Below are 13846 nucleotides of genomic sequence, written 5' to 3'. Positions count from 1 at the left end.
CCTGAGGAGGCTGGTCCAAAAAAATGTTGCTAAGATGAATGTCAAAAGTTTATCGCCTGCATTTTCTTCTAGGAGTTTTATGGTTTCAGGTCCTACATTCAGGTCTTTAGTCCATTTTGAATTTATTTTTTGTATATGGTAGTAAGATAGTGGTTAAATTTCATTCTTCTACATGTGGCTGTCCAATTTTCCCAAAATTATTTCCTGAAGAGAATGTCTTCTTCATTGTGTGTTCTTGCCTCCTTTGTCATAGATTAATTGACCATAAATATGTGGATTTATTTCCAGGGTCTCTATTTCATTGACCTAAGGGTTTTTGTGTCAGTACCATACTGTTTTGATTACTATAGTTTGAAATTAGGGACCATTATGCCTCCAGCTTTGTTCTGTGTCAAGATTATTTTGGCTATTTTGAGTCTTTCATGGTTTCATACAAATTTTAAGGATTCTTTGTTCTAGTTATGTGCAGAGTGTCACCAGTATATTGATGGGAATTGTATTGAATCTGTAGATTCCTTTGAGTAGCATAGACATTGTAACAATATTAATTCTTCCAATCCTTCCAATCCATAGCACAGTATATCTTTCCATTTATTTGTGTTGTCCTCAGTTTCTTTTTTCAGTATTTTATAGTTTTAAGGATACAAGTTTTTCACCTCCTTGATTAAATTTATCCCTAAGCTTTTTTTTTTATTTTGATGCAGTTGTAAATGAGATTGCATCATTAATTTCTTTTTCTCATAGTTACTAGTGTAGGGAAGAAACACAATGAATTTCTCCGTATGCTAATTTTGTATCCTATAACTTTATGAAATTCACTTATTAGCTCTAATAATTTTTTGGAGTCCTTAGGGCTTTCTATATATAGTGTAATGCCATCTGCAAATAACGACAGTTTTACTTCTTCATTTTCAATTTTTCTGCGTTTTTTAAATTATCTAATTGCTATGGCTAGGACTTTTAATACCATATTGAATGAAAGTGACAAGGTTGGGCATCCTTGTCTTGTTTCTGATCTTTGAGGAAAACCTTCAGTTTTCACCACTGAGTATAATGTTAACTGTGGGTTTGACATATATGGCCTTTATTACGTTGAGATATATTTCTTTTATACACACTTTGTTGAGACTTTTTTTTATCATAAATGGAAGTTGAATTTTATGATATGCTTTTTCTACACCTGTTGAGAAAATCATATGATGTTTATTCTTCATTTTGTTGATGTGGGTACATCATGTTGATTTGTGAGTGTCGAACCATTCTTCCATCCCTGAAATAAATCCCATTTGATTATAATGCATTCTCCTTTTAACGTGTGTTGAATTAGGTTTGCTAATATTTTGTTGAGGGTTTTCATATCTGTGTTCATCAGAGACTCTGGCATGTGATTTTCTTTTTGTGTGATGTCTTTGGATTTGATATCAGGGCAGTGCTAGCCACTTAAAATGAATTTGGAAGCCTTCCTTTCTCTTCAGTTCTTTTTAGGGGGAGAGGAATAATTTGAGAGTTATAGGGCTTTAACTATTTGGTATAACCATCAGTGAAGCTGTCCAGTCCTTGTTTTGGGGAGTTTTTATTCCTAATTCGTTTTCATTATTCATCATTGACCACTAAGATCTTATTTAAAACAAATAATTTTGAAGATTTTATTTATTTGAGAGAGAGAGAGAGAGAGAGAGACCACACAAACAGAGGGAGAAAGAGGGAGAGAAAAAGCAGGCTCCCTGCTGAGGAGGGAGCTGGATATTGGTTTCATACCCAGTACCCTGGAATCCTGACCTGAGCTGAAGGCAGATGTTTAATTGACTGAGCCACCCAGGCATCCCTATAATTGACCTACTAAGGTCTTCTGTATCTTCATGATTCAGTGTTGGAAGATTGTGCATTTTGAGGAATTTATCCTTTTTTTTTCTAGGTCTTCCAGTATGGTTATGTATAATTGTTTCTGGCCATCTCTTATAGTGTTTTTGTATTTTGTGGTGTCACGTGTAACATCCTCTACATTTCTTTTTTATTTTCTTCAATCTTTTTTTTTTTAAATTTATGATAGTCACAGAGAGAGAGAGAGAGAGAGAGAGAGAGAGGCAGAGACACAGGCAGATGGAGAAGCAGGCTCCATGCACCAGGAGCCTGACGTGGGATTTGATCCCGGGTCTCCAGGATCGCGCCCCGGGCCAAGGCAGGCGCCAAACCGCTGCGCCACCCAGGGATCCCAAGATTTTATTTATTTATTCATGAGAGACACAAGCAGAGGGTGAAGCAGGCTCCACGCAGGGAGCCCGATGTGGGACTCGATCCTGGGTCTCTAGGATCATGCCCTGAGCCAAAGGCAGGTGGAAAACCACTGAGCCGCTTGGCCTGCCCTTCCTCTACATTTCTGGTTGTATTTGTGCCCTCTTTCTTTTTGAGGATTATGGCTAGTTTATAGGCTTTGTTTATCCTTTCAAAGAACCAGGTCTTGGTTTTATGGATCTTGTCTATTGTGCATATCGATTTGTTTGTTTGCTTGTTTCTACTTTTTTTTTGTTGTTGTTGTTCTTGTTGTTTTGTTTGGGTGGGGTTTTTTTTTTAAGTCTCTAGTTCATTTACTTTTTCTGTGATCTTTTTTCTTTTTTTTCCTTTTTTATTTTTTTTCTTTTTTAAAATAATAAATTTATTTTTTATTGGTGTTCAATTTGCCAACATACAGAATAACACCCAGTGCTCATCCCGTCAAGTGCCCCCCTCAGTGCCCGTCACCCATTCACCCCCACCCCCCGCCATCCTCCCCTTCCACCACCCCTAGTTCATTTCCCAGAGTTAGGAGTCTTCATGTTCTGCCTCCCTTTCTGATATTTCCTACCCATTTCTTCTCCTTTCCCTTCTATTCACTTTCAGTATTATTTATATTCCCCAAATGAATGAGACCATATAATGTTTGTCCTTCTCCGATTGACTTATTTCACTCAGCATAATACCCTCCAGTTCCATCCACGTTGAAGCAAACGGTGGGTATTTGTCATTTCTAATGGCTGAGTAATATTCCATTGTATACATAGACCACATCTTCTTTATCCATTCATCTTTCGATGGACACCGAGGCTCCTTCCACAGTTAGGCTATTGTGGACATTGCTGCTAGAAACATCGGGGTGCAGGTGTCCCGGCCTTTCATTGCATCTGTACCCTTGGGGTAAATCCCCAGCAGTGCAATTGCTGGGTCGTAGGGCAGGTCTATTTTTAACTCTTTGAGGAACCTCCACACAGTTTTCCAGAGTGGCTGCACCATTTCACATTCCCTCCAACAGTGCAAGAGGGTTCCCTTTTCTCTACATCCTCTCCATCATTTGTGGTTTCCTGTCTTGTTAATTTTCCCCATCCTCACTGGTGTGAGGTGGTATCTCATTGTGGTTTTGATTTGTATTTCCCTGATGGCAAGTGATGCACAGCATTTTCTCATGTGCGTGTTAGCCATGTCTATGTCTTCCTCTGTGAGATTTCTCTTCATGTTTTTTGCCCATTTCATGATTGGATTGTTTGTTTCTTTGGTGTTGAGTTTAATAAGTTCTTTATAGATCTTGGAAATTAGCCCTTTATCTGATACGTCATTTGCAAATATCTTCTCCCATTCTGTAGGTTGTCTTTTAGTTTTGTTGACTGTATCCTTTGCTGTGCAAAAGCTTCTTATCTTGATGAAATCCCAATAGTTCATTTTTTGCTTTTGTTTCTTTTGCCTTTGTGGATGTATCTTGCAAGATGTTACTGTGGCCAAGTTCAAAACGGGTGTTGCCTGTGTTCTCCTCTAGGATTTTGATGGAATCTTGTCTCACATTTAGATCTTTCATCCATTTGGGTTTATCTTTGTGTATGGTGAAAGAGAGTGGTCTAGTTTCATTCTACTGCATATGGATATCCAATTTTCCCAGCACCATTTACTGAAGAGACTGTCTTTCTTCCAGTGGATAGTCTTTCCTCCTTTGTCGAATAATAGTTGACCATAAAGTTGAGTGTCCACTTCTGGGTTCTCTATTCTGTTCCCCTGATCTATGTGTCTGTTTTTGTGCCAATACCACACTGTCTTGATGACCACAGCTTTGTAGTACAACCTGAAATCTGGCATTGTGATGCCCCCAGATATGGTTTTCTTTTTTAAAATTCCCCTGGCTTTTCGGGGTCTTTTCTGATTCCACACAAATTGTAAAATAATTTACTCTAACTCTCTGAAGAAAGTTCATGGTATTTTGATAGGGATTGCATTAAATGTGTAAATTGCCCTAGGTAACATTGACATTTTCACAATATTAATTCTGCCAATCCATGAGCATGGAATATTTTTCCATCTCTTTGTGTCTTCCTCAATTTCTTTCAGAAGTGTTCTATAGTTTTTAGGGTGTTGTTAGGTGTAGATCCTTTACCTCTTCGGTGAGGTTTATTCCTAGGTATCTTATGCTTTTGGTTGCAATTGTAAATGGGATTGACTCCTTAATTTCCCTTTCTTCAGTCTCATTGTTAGTGTATAGAAACGTCACTGACTTCTGGGAATTGATTTTGTATCCTGCCACGCTGCCAAATTGCTGTATGAGTTCTAGCAATCTTGGGGTGGAGGCTTTTGGGGTTTCTATGTAGAGTATCATGTCATCGGTGAAGAGGGAGTGTTTGACTTCTTCTTTGCCAATCTGAATGCCTTTAATATCTTTTTGTTGTCTGATTGCTGAGGCTAGGACTTCCAGTACTATCTTGAATAGCAGTGGTGGGCGTGGTCATCCTGTCTTGGTCCTGATCTTAGGGGAAAGGCTCCCAGTGATTCCCCATTGAGAATTATATTTGCTGTGTGCTTTTCGTAGATGGCTTTTAAGATGTTGAGGAATTTTCCCTCTCTCACAACACTCTGAAGTGTTTTGATCAGGAATGGCCGCTGTGTTTTGTAAAATGCTTTCACTGCATCTAATGAGAGGATCATACGGTTCTTGGCTTTTCTCTTGCTGATATGATAAATCTCATTGATTGTTTTATGAGTGTTGTACTAGCCTTGTGTCCCGGGAATAAATCCTACTTGGTCACGGTGAATAATTTTCTTAAGGTACTGCTGGATCCTATTGGCTAGTATCTTGTTGAGAATTTTTGCATCCATGTTCATCAGGGATATTGGTCTGTAATTCTCCTTTTTGGTGGGGTCTTTGTCTGCTTTTGAAATTAAGGTGATGCTGGCCTCATAGAACGAATTTGGATGTACTCCATCTCTTTCTATCTTTCCAATCAGCTTTAGTAGAATAGACATGGTTTCTTCTTTAAACGTTTGATAGAATTCCCCTGGGAAGCCATCTGGCCCTGGACTTTTGTGTCTTGGGTTTTGATGACTGCTTCGATTTCCTCCCTGATTATTGGCCTGTTCATGTTTTCTATTTCTTCCTGTTCCAGTTTTGGTAGTTTGTGGCTTTCCAGAAATATGTCCATTTCTTCTAGATTGCCTGATTTATTGGCATATAGCTGTTCATAATATGTTTTTAAAATCTTTTGTATTTCCTTGGTGTTGGTAGTGATCTCTCCTTTCTCATTCATGATTTTATTAATTTGAGTCTTCTCTCTTTTCTTTTTAAAGGGTGAATAATGGTTTATCTATGTTATTCATTCTTTCAAAGAACCAACTCCTGGTTTTGTTTGATCTGTTCCACAGTTCTTCTGGTCTCGATTTCGTTGAGTTCTGCTCGAATCTTTATTAACTCTCTTCTGCTGGGTGTAGGATCTATTTGCTGTTTTTTTTTTTTTCTCTAGGTCCTTTAGGTGTAAGGTTAGCTTTTGTATTTGAGTTCTTTCCAGCTTTTGGATGGCTGCTAGTATTGTGATGTATTTCCCCCTCAGGACTGCTTTTGGTGTATCCCAAAGGTTTTAAATGGTAGTATCTTCATTCTCATTAGTTTCCATGAATCTTTTTAATTTCTCCTTAATTTCCTGGTTGACCCTTTCATCTTTTAGCAGGATGGTCCTTAACCTCCACGTGTTTGAAGTCTTTCCAAACTTCTTGTTGTGATTTAGTTCTAATTTCAAGGCATCATGGTCTGAGAATATGCAGGGGACGATCCCAATCTTTGGGTATCGGCTCAGATCCAATTTGTGACCCAGTATGTGGTCTATTCTGGAGAAAGTTCCATGTGCACTTGAGAAGAATGTATTTTCAGCTGAGTTTGGATGTAAAGTTCTGTAGATATCTGTGAAATCCATCTGGTCCAGTGTATCATTTAAAGCTCTCGTTTCTTTGGCGATGTTGTGTTTAGGAAACTATCAAGTGTAGAAAGCGCTAGATTGAAGTCACAAAGTATAAGTGTATTATTATCTAAGTACGTCTTCACTTTGGTTATTAATTGATTGATATATTTGGCAGCTTCCACATTCGCGGCATATATATTGAGGATTGTTAAGTCCTCTTGTTGGATAGATCCTTTAATTATGATATGGTGTCCCTCTTCATCTCTCACTGTGGTCTTCGGGGTACGTTTTAGTTTATCGGATATAAGGATGGCTACCCCTGCTTTCTTTTGAGGACCATTTGAATGGTAAATGGTTCTCCAACCTTTTATTTTCAGGCTGTAGGTGTCCTTCTGTCTAAAATGAGTCTCTTGTAGACAGCAAATAGACAGGTCCTGCTTTTTTATCCAGTCTGACAGCCTGCACCTTTTGATGGGGTCATTAAGCCCGTTCACGTTCAGAGTTACTATTGAAAGATATGAGTTTAGTGTCATCATGATAGTTATTCAGTCCCTGTTTTTGTGGATTGTTCCAGTGGACTTCTTCTTAAACGGGAATTTTGAGAGTCCCCCTTAAAATTTCTTGCAGAGCTGGTTTGGAGGTCACATATTCTTTCAGTTCCTGCCTGTCTTGGAAGCTCTTTCTTTCTCCTTCCATTCTGATTGAGATCCTTGCTGGATAAAGTATTCTCGGTTGCATGTTTTTCTCATTTAGGACCCTGACTATATCCTGCCAGCCCTTTCTGGCTTGCCAGGTCTCTGTGGAGAGGTCTGCAGTTACTCTAATACTCCTCCCCATAAAAGTCAGGGATTTCTTGTCTCTTGCTGCTTTAAGGATCTTCTCTTTATCTTTGGAATTTGCAAGCTTCACCATTAAATGTCGAGGTGTTGAACAGTTTTTATTCATTTCAGGGGGTGGAATCTCTCTATTTCCTGGATATGAATGCCTGTTTCCCTTCCCAGATTAGCAAAGTTTTCAGATACGATTTGTTCAAATACATATTCTGGGCCTCTGTCACATTTGGCGCCCTCTGGAACCCCAATGAAACGTAGGTTTTTCTTCCTCAGGCTTGTCATTTATTTCCCTTAATCTATCCTCATGGTCCTTACTTGTTTGTCTCTTTTTTCCTCAGTTTCCCTCTTTGCCATCAACTTGTCTTCTATGTCACTCACTCGTTCTTCTACCTTGTTAACCCTCATCATTAGAACTTCTAGTTTGGATTGTGTCTCATTCAATTGATTTTTAATTTCTGCCTGATTAGCTCTAAATTCTGCAGTCATGAAGTCTCTTGAGTCCTTTTTGCTTTTTTCTAGAGCCACCAGTAGCTTTATAATAATGCTTCTGAATTGGCTTTCTGACATTGAATTGTAATCCAGATTTTGTAACTCTATGGGAGAGAGGATGTTTCTGATTCTTTCTTTTGAGGTGAGGTTTTCCTTCTAGTCATTTTGCTCAGTGCAGAGTGCCCAAAAACATGTTGTATTGGGAAAAGGAGAAAAAGAGAGGAGAGAAAGACGGAAAGAAAAGAAAAAAGAAGAAAGAAAAAAGGAAGAAAAAGAGAAGAAAAAGAAAAAAGAAAGGAAAAAAGGGGTGGGGGAAGCAAACAGAAATAAAAAATAACAACAACAACAACAAAACAAGGGGGAGTATCGTCTGATTCTGTATCCTGCAAGTCGCTTGTCTTACCCTGGAACTTTCCAGTGCTGCTTGGTCAATAACTTGTTTTTCCCCTGTCCTTCTCGCTGGTCTTCTGGGGGAGGGTCTATTGTGCTGATTTTCAGTTGTTAGCACTTGGGGGAGCTGCTCAACCCCCTGCCTGGTGCAGGGCTCAGTGGGGGTTGTTTACCCCGTGAGGCCCCAGTGCGCAGGCACCAGCGAGGGGCTCCCAGCGTGCACTGGGCTCGAGCGCGGTCCCCCGGACTGACGGCCAGCCGACCCTGCGGACAGACGGGCCACAAAGCATGTCGCCCTGCGCCTGCTGACCGCGTGCGCCCGAGGATGTCAGCGCTGAGGAAGGTGAGAGCCGCGGGGGCCGAGCTGCCGGGGCGACCGGTCGCGGGCTGCGCGGCGGCCTCGTCCCTCGCGGCGCCTGGGTGCCTCGCCGGCGGTGCTTCCCGGACCCTGCACTCCCGGGGCGTGGGTGCAGCGCGGACTGTTCGGGCAGATGGGCGGGCTGGAGGAGCTGCGGGGCATGAGGAGGGGGCGGCGTCTGGCTCCCGCGCGGCAGCGGCGAGGGCCCAGGGGCCCAGGCGGAAGCGGCTCGTGTTTAGGGCAGCGCCAGCGGCGGACAGACGGTCCCTGGACAGCTCGAGAGTCTCCGTCTACGTCGCACGAGGCAGCAAGTGCCGGGTCTGTCCTCCGGATGCGGGCACCCGCCCCTGGGGGGACCCGCGCTAACTTCGTGTCGCCCTGGCACCGGCCCGCGCAGGCGCGCTGGGACCGTGGGGCTGCGGGCAGAGCTGCACTTGCTGCAGTGCTTACCGCCGCCTCCAGCGCCAGGGGACCCGCGCCACAGGTGGAATCCGGGGCGGGGCCCCTGCGCGCCGGCAGGGGCGGGGGAGCGGTGGGGCGGAAGGAACCCCGGACGACAGGGCGCGGCGCTGCCTGGGCTCCCCGCGCTTTGCCTGGCCCTTCCCCAGGTGCCTCCGCGCGCCGGCCGGCCCCCAGCGCGCCAGGCCTCCGGGGCGCCCAGGGCGCAGGCGCCGGCGGCGGGCTCCGAGCGTGGTGCCGGGCTGGAGCGCGGTGGGGCGCGTATGGCGGCGGCGGCGTGGGGAGCGGTGGGGCGGAAGGACCCCCGGACGACAGGGCGCGGTGCTGCCTGGGCTCCCCGGTGCGGGTGTGGCCCCTCCCCAGGTGCCTCCGCACTCAGGCCGGCCCCCAGAGTGCGGGGGCCTCCGGGTCGAGGAGTGCGCAGGCGCCGGCGGAGGGCTCCGAGCGTGTGCCGGGCTGGAGCGCGGTGGGGCGCGTGGCGGCGGCGGCGGCGGGCGGCGGGGGGAGCGGTGGGGCGGAAGGACCACCGGACGAACAGGGTGCGGTGCTGCCTGGGCTTCCCGGTGCGGGTGTGGCGCCTCCGCACTCAGGCCGGCCCCCAGCGTGCGGGGCCTCCCGGTCGACCAGGTGCGCAAGGCGCGGCGGGGGGCTCCCCAGCGTGCACTGCCGCTCGAGGCGCTGTCCCCCGGACTGACGGCCAGCCCTGCGGATGGACGGGCCGTGTGCCCTATCACCCTGCGCATGCATGAAACTCCGAGCACCAAGGATGTCTGCGCTGAGGAAGGTGCGGGCCGCGGGCGGGGCGCGGGCAGGGACCCCGAGCTGCAGGGGTGACCGGTCGTGGGCTGCGCGCGCGGCCTTGGTGCCTCGCCGGCGGTGCTTCCCGGCCCCTGCACTCCCGGGGCGTGGGTGCGGCGCGACTGTTCCGGGCGGACGGACCGGGCTTGAGGAGCTGCGGGGCCTGAGGAGGGGGCGGCGTCCGGCTCCCGCGGGCAGCCGCGAGGGCCCAGGGGCCCAGGCTGGAAGCGGCTCGTGTTTAGGGCAGCGCCAGCGGCGGACAGACGGTCTCTGGACAGCTCGAGAGCCTCCGGCCACGCCGCCCGAGGCAGCTAGTGTCCGGTCCGTCCTCCGGCTGCGGGGCACCGCCCCTGGGGGGACGCGCGCTACCTTCGCTTCGCCCTGCACCGGCCGCGCTGCGGCGCTGAGACCTTGTTGCGGCCAGCGAGCAGCACGCCTCAGGCTAACGGCCATATAGGGCACCCGGCGAGCCCGCGCCACAGGTGGCATTCGGGGCGGGGACTGCCCGCCGGCTGCGGGGTGGCGGAGGCGCGGCGCTTGCCTGGGCTCCCCGCGCTTGCCTGGCCCTTCCCAGGTGCCTCCGCGCGCCGGCCGGCCCCCAGCGCAGGCCATCCGGGGCGCCCAGTGCGCAGGCGCCTGCGGGGGGCTCCGAGAGTGTGCGGGGCTGGAGCGCGGTGGGACGCGTGGGGGTGGCGGCGGCGGCGGCCCGGCGGATTGTCGGCTGGCCGTGCGGATGGACGGACGGGCCAAACGCATGTCGCCCTTCGCCTGCTGAACTCAGAGCGCTCAAGGATGTCGGCGCTGAGGAAGGTGCGAGCCGCCGGGGCCGCGGGCGGGGAGGGGCAGGGACCCAGAGCAGCAGGGGCCACGGTCGCGGGCTGCACGCGGCGGCCTCCTCCCTCGCCCGGGCTGGGTGCCTCGCTGGCGGGGCCTCCCGGACCACGTGCTGCCGGGGCGTGGGTGCGGCGCAGACTGCGATGGGCTGGTTTTCATGATCTCCTAGTACTTATCTGTTGCTTTTTAAAATTTTTTCCTTGTTGATGATTTTGAAAAGCCATAGTTTAAATATCGGGGCCGTATAATTAAAAAGAAATCGATTATCTTCAGAAGTTGATTTTTTAGATGTGTTTCTATTTTATTTGTAAAAGGTTTTACTTATTGATTTGTGAGAGAGACAGAGAGGCAGAGACCCAGGCAGAGGGAGAAGCAGGCTCCCCATAGGAAGCCCAATGTGGGGCTGGGTCCTGGGCCAGAATCACGCCCTGAGCCAAAGTTAGACGCTCAGCTTCTTAATCACCCAGATGTCCTGTGTTTCCTATTTTAACTTATATAATAAGGCATATGTCATCAATCTCAAAGTGATTTGCTATTTGGTTACTCCCCCCAGACGCCTTTCAGGTTTCATCCACAGATTAGAAATTATAGGGATCCTTTCACTTTATGTGTTTTATGCGGATGCTTATTCCTCTGCTCCTCTTGGTGGTTCATTCGAGAACCAAACTTTTTGAAGTGGAGTAAAGGTATAGACAGAATTCTAGTAAGGGGCAGTTGCCACTTGAGGAAGTCTTAAGAAATCACTTTATTATTTTTTAAAACTCTTTTTTTTTTAAGATTTTATTCATTCATAAGAGAGCCACACAGAGACAGAGAGAGAGAGTTAGAGACACAGGCAGAGGGAGAAGCAGGCTCCATGCAGGGAGTCCACAGTGGGACTTGATCCTGGGTCTCCAGGATCAAGCCCTGGCCCAAAGGCAGTGCTAAACTGCTGAGCCACCCGGGCTGCCCAATTTTTAAAACGTTTTTATCAGGGACGCCTGGGTGGCTCAGTGCTGAAGAAGTGTCAGCCTTCAGCCCAGGGTGTGATCCTGGAGTCCCGGGATCGAGTCCCACTTTGGGCTGCCTGCATGGAGCCTGCTTCTCTTTCTGCCTATGTCTCTGCTCTCTCTCTCTCTCTCTCTGTCCGTCTCATGAATAAATAAAATCTTTTAAAAATTCATCAAATGCCTCTTTTGTGCCAACCACAGGACTACGTGCCTTGTTCCCTTGCATTCTTATAACAATGTTAACCACCACTTCTCCTCTTGCTTTAACTGTACTTTGAGATAACTGTGGATTCATGTGTTGGAAGACATAATACAGATCCGTGTACCCTTGACCTGCTTCCTCCAGTGGTGACATCTCGCATAGTTATGGTAACCACGTGGGTACATCGTCACTGATGCAGTCCCTTAGGCTTTTTCAGATTTTACCTGTGTTATATGCACACACTTGTGTATCTGCATACGTATGTATATTTTTTCCTGTCCAGTTTACTATAGGTGTAGATTCCGTTTCTTTTGAACATATGATGGAAAGAAGGCTGAGGTAAGTTATGGGGGGTAAATGAAGTATAGACCTGGTTTGAATCTAGGTCTGTTGACTCAGAGTTTTGATTTTTCAATAGCAGTAGCGATGGACACTCCTGGGTGGTGCAGTGGGTTGAGTGTCTGACTCTTGGTCTCAGCTCCAGCCATGATCAGGGTCATGATTTGGAGCTTCGTGTCAAGCTCCATGCTGAGCGTGGAGTCTGCTTAAGATTCTGTCTCCCTCTGCCCCTGTCCCCTGCCTCTCTGTAAATAAATTAATCCTAAAAAAAATAATAGTCCTGATGAATAACAGGAATAACAACAATAGCTGAAGCTCACTAAGTTACATATGAAATAGACTATTTACCATATGCCGGGGCTGTTCTAATACATTACCTCAGTTATCGCCCCCCCCCAGAACTATACCTCATAAATTATGTTATAGTTGAACTAGTATTATTAATTAAACTAACCATATTTCCAAGGAACAAGGAATTCCTTTTGTTGCTCCTATCAATAATAAAATAGCGAAATTCTACCTTTTTACCTAATTTTCTATTTGAACCTCTGACCTTAATCGCTGATCTTGGCAATTGTCATGTTTTTAAAGTTGGTGTATCTGTGTACGTGTAAAGTGAGACCTGCATTATTATACATCGAATTATGTTGGGACACCTTACAAATAGTTTTATGAAATCATCAATAAGAGCTAGCTTAGGCATGATGCCAGGTTTTTAAGGGAATAAGTGTAAATCATCAAGAATACTTAAGAATGTAATAGGGAGACATTTTTTCCCCCTAAAGTAGAATAGATCTTTTTGGCCACATGCAGTCCCAGGAATGTTTGAGTTTAACGTCTCATGTTACAGATCCAGCTTTCCAAGGCAAAGCGAATACATTTGGTGAATGATCACTGATTATCAGAATATGATAATACTTTAGGAAGATAATAGATAGACTAATCAGCAGGCCATAATTTATGATTCTTTGCTAGTTACATATCTTGTAAAGCTGTCCCTGTGATGAACAGCAGCACTTCAGAGCAGGAATAACAGCACGCTCCTGTGTCGTAGATCCCAGGAGGTTTCGTGTGCTCTTGTAGACAGCAGACAGAAATAAAAGGAAGTTTCTCCTTTTACCTCGTATAATCCCACTGGAAAGTGAAACGTGTGCTGAGAGTTGATACTGACTTCTTCTAGGTCACCTCCCTGAAGAGGCCCCGGGCAGGCACTGTCGTAACAGTTCTTGGACAGGAGTCTGATGGGCCCCAAAGGAGTGGGAGGGTTTCTGCAACAGGCTACTGGTGGAACAGGGTGCTACTGTCTAGCCCCAGGAAGCTTCTAGTGAGGAGGGCCCCGAGGAACCTGCATCCTTTTCCTTAACTCTTTCAGAGGGTACGGCATACGCCCAGATTGGAGTTAAAGGTAAACTCAGTTCTGTGTAGCTTGTGGTTGTTGCTTTTTGAAAAATGAGCAGCTACAAGAAAGCAACACCACGTATGGCTTAATAGGCCTTAGCTTTTTGGAACTTGAATTTGGATGTAGATAACGCAAATGGTTTTGAAGCTATATATCATTAGGAACTCTTTGGAAACCACAAAACCTTTTTAATGGGCCACTCTATCAATTTTCTGCTCTTCTAAGGAGTTTTTCCTATTCATGACTCCTTTTGATCTTTGGCTAACACTGAGGCAAATGTAGTGACGATTTAGTTTTCTTCTTCCTCTGATAGCTTGTAACATTTTCTGCCTCGGTGGTGTCCGCTTGGATGCCTGGAGAATGTTGACAAAGGAAAGGTTAGGCTAGCCTGTTGATGCTACATATTTGGGCTTTAAAAATCAAAAAGGTTCCTTGGCTTCCGCGGAGAAGCATTCTGCTTGATGGCCCAGATTACTGATCCAGTAAAAACGACATGTTCCAGCCATCCTTCACACACCTTAAGTGAAATTAATGAGATCACTCTATGGTTACGCTTTGTGTTTTATTTTCACTT

Source organism: Canis lupus, unplaced genomic scaffold (assembly GCF_011100685.1).
Source record: "Canis lupus familiaris isolate Mischka breed German Shepherd unplaced genomic scaffold, alternate assembly UU_Cfam_GSD_1.0 chrUn_S1827H2024, whole genome shotgun sequence".
NCBI classification, from domain to species: domain Eukaryota; kingdom Metazoa; phylum Chordata; class Mammalia; order Carnivora; family Canidae; genus Canis; species Canis lupus.
This window is presented reverse-complemented; position numbering follows the sequence as displayed.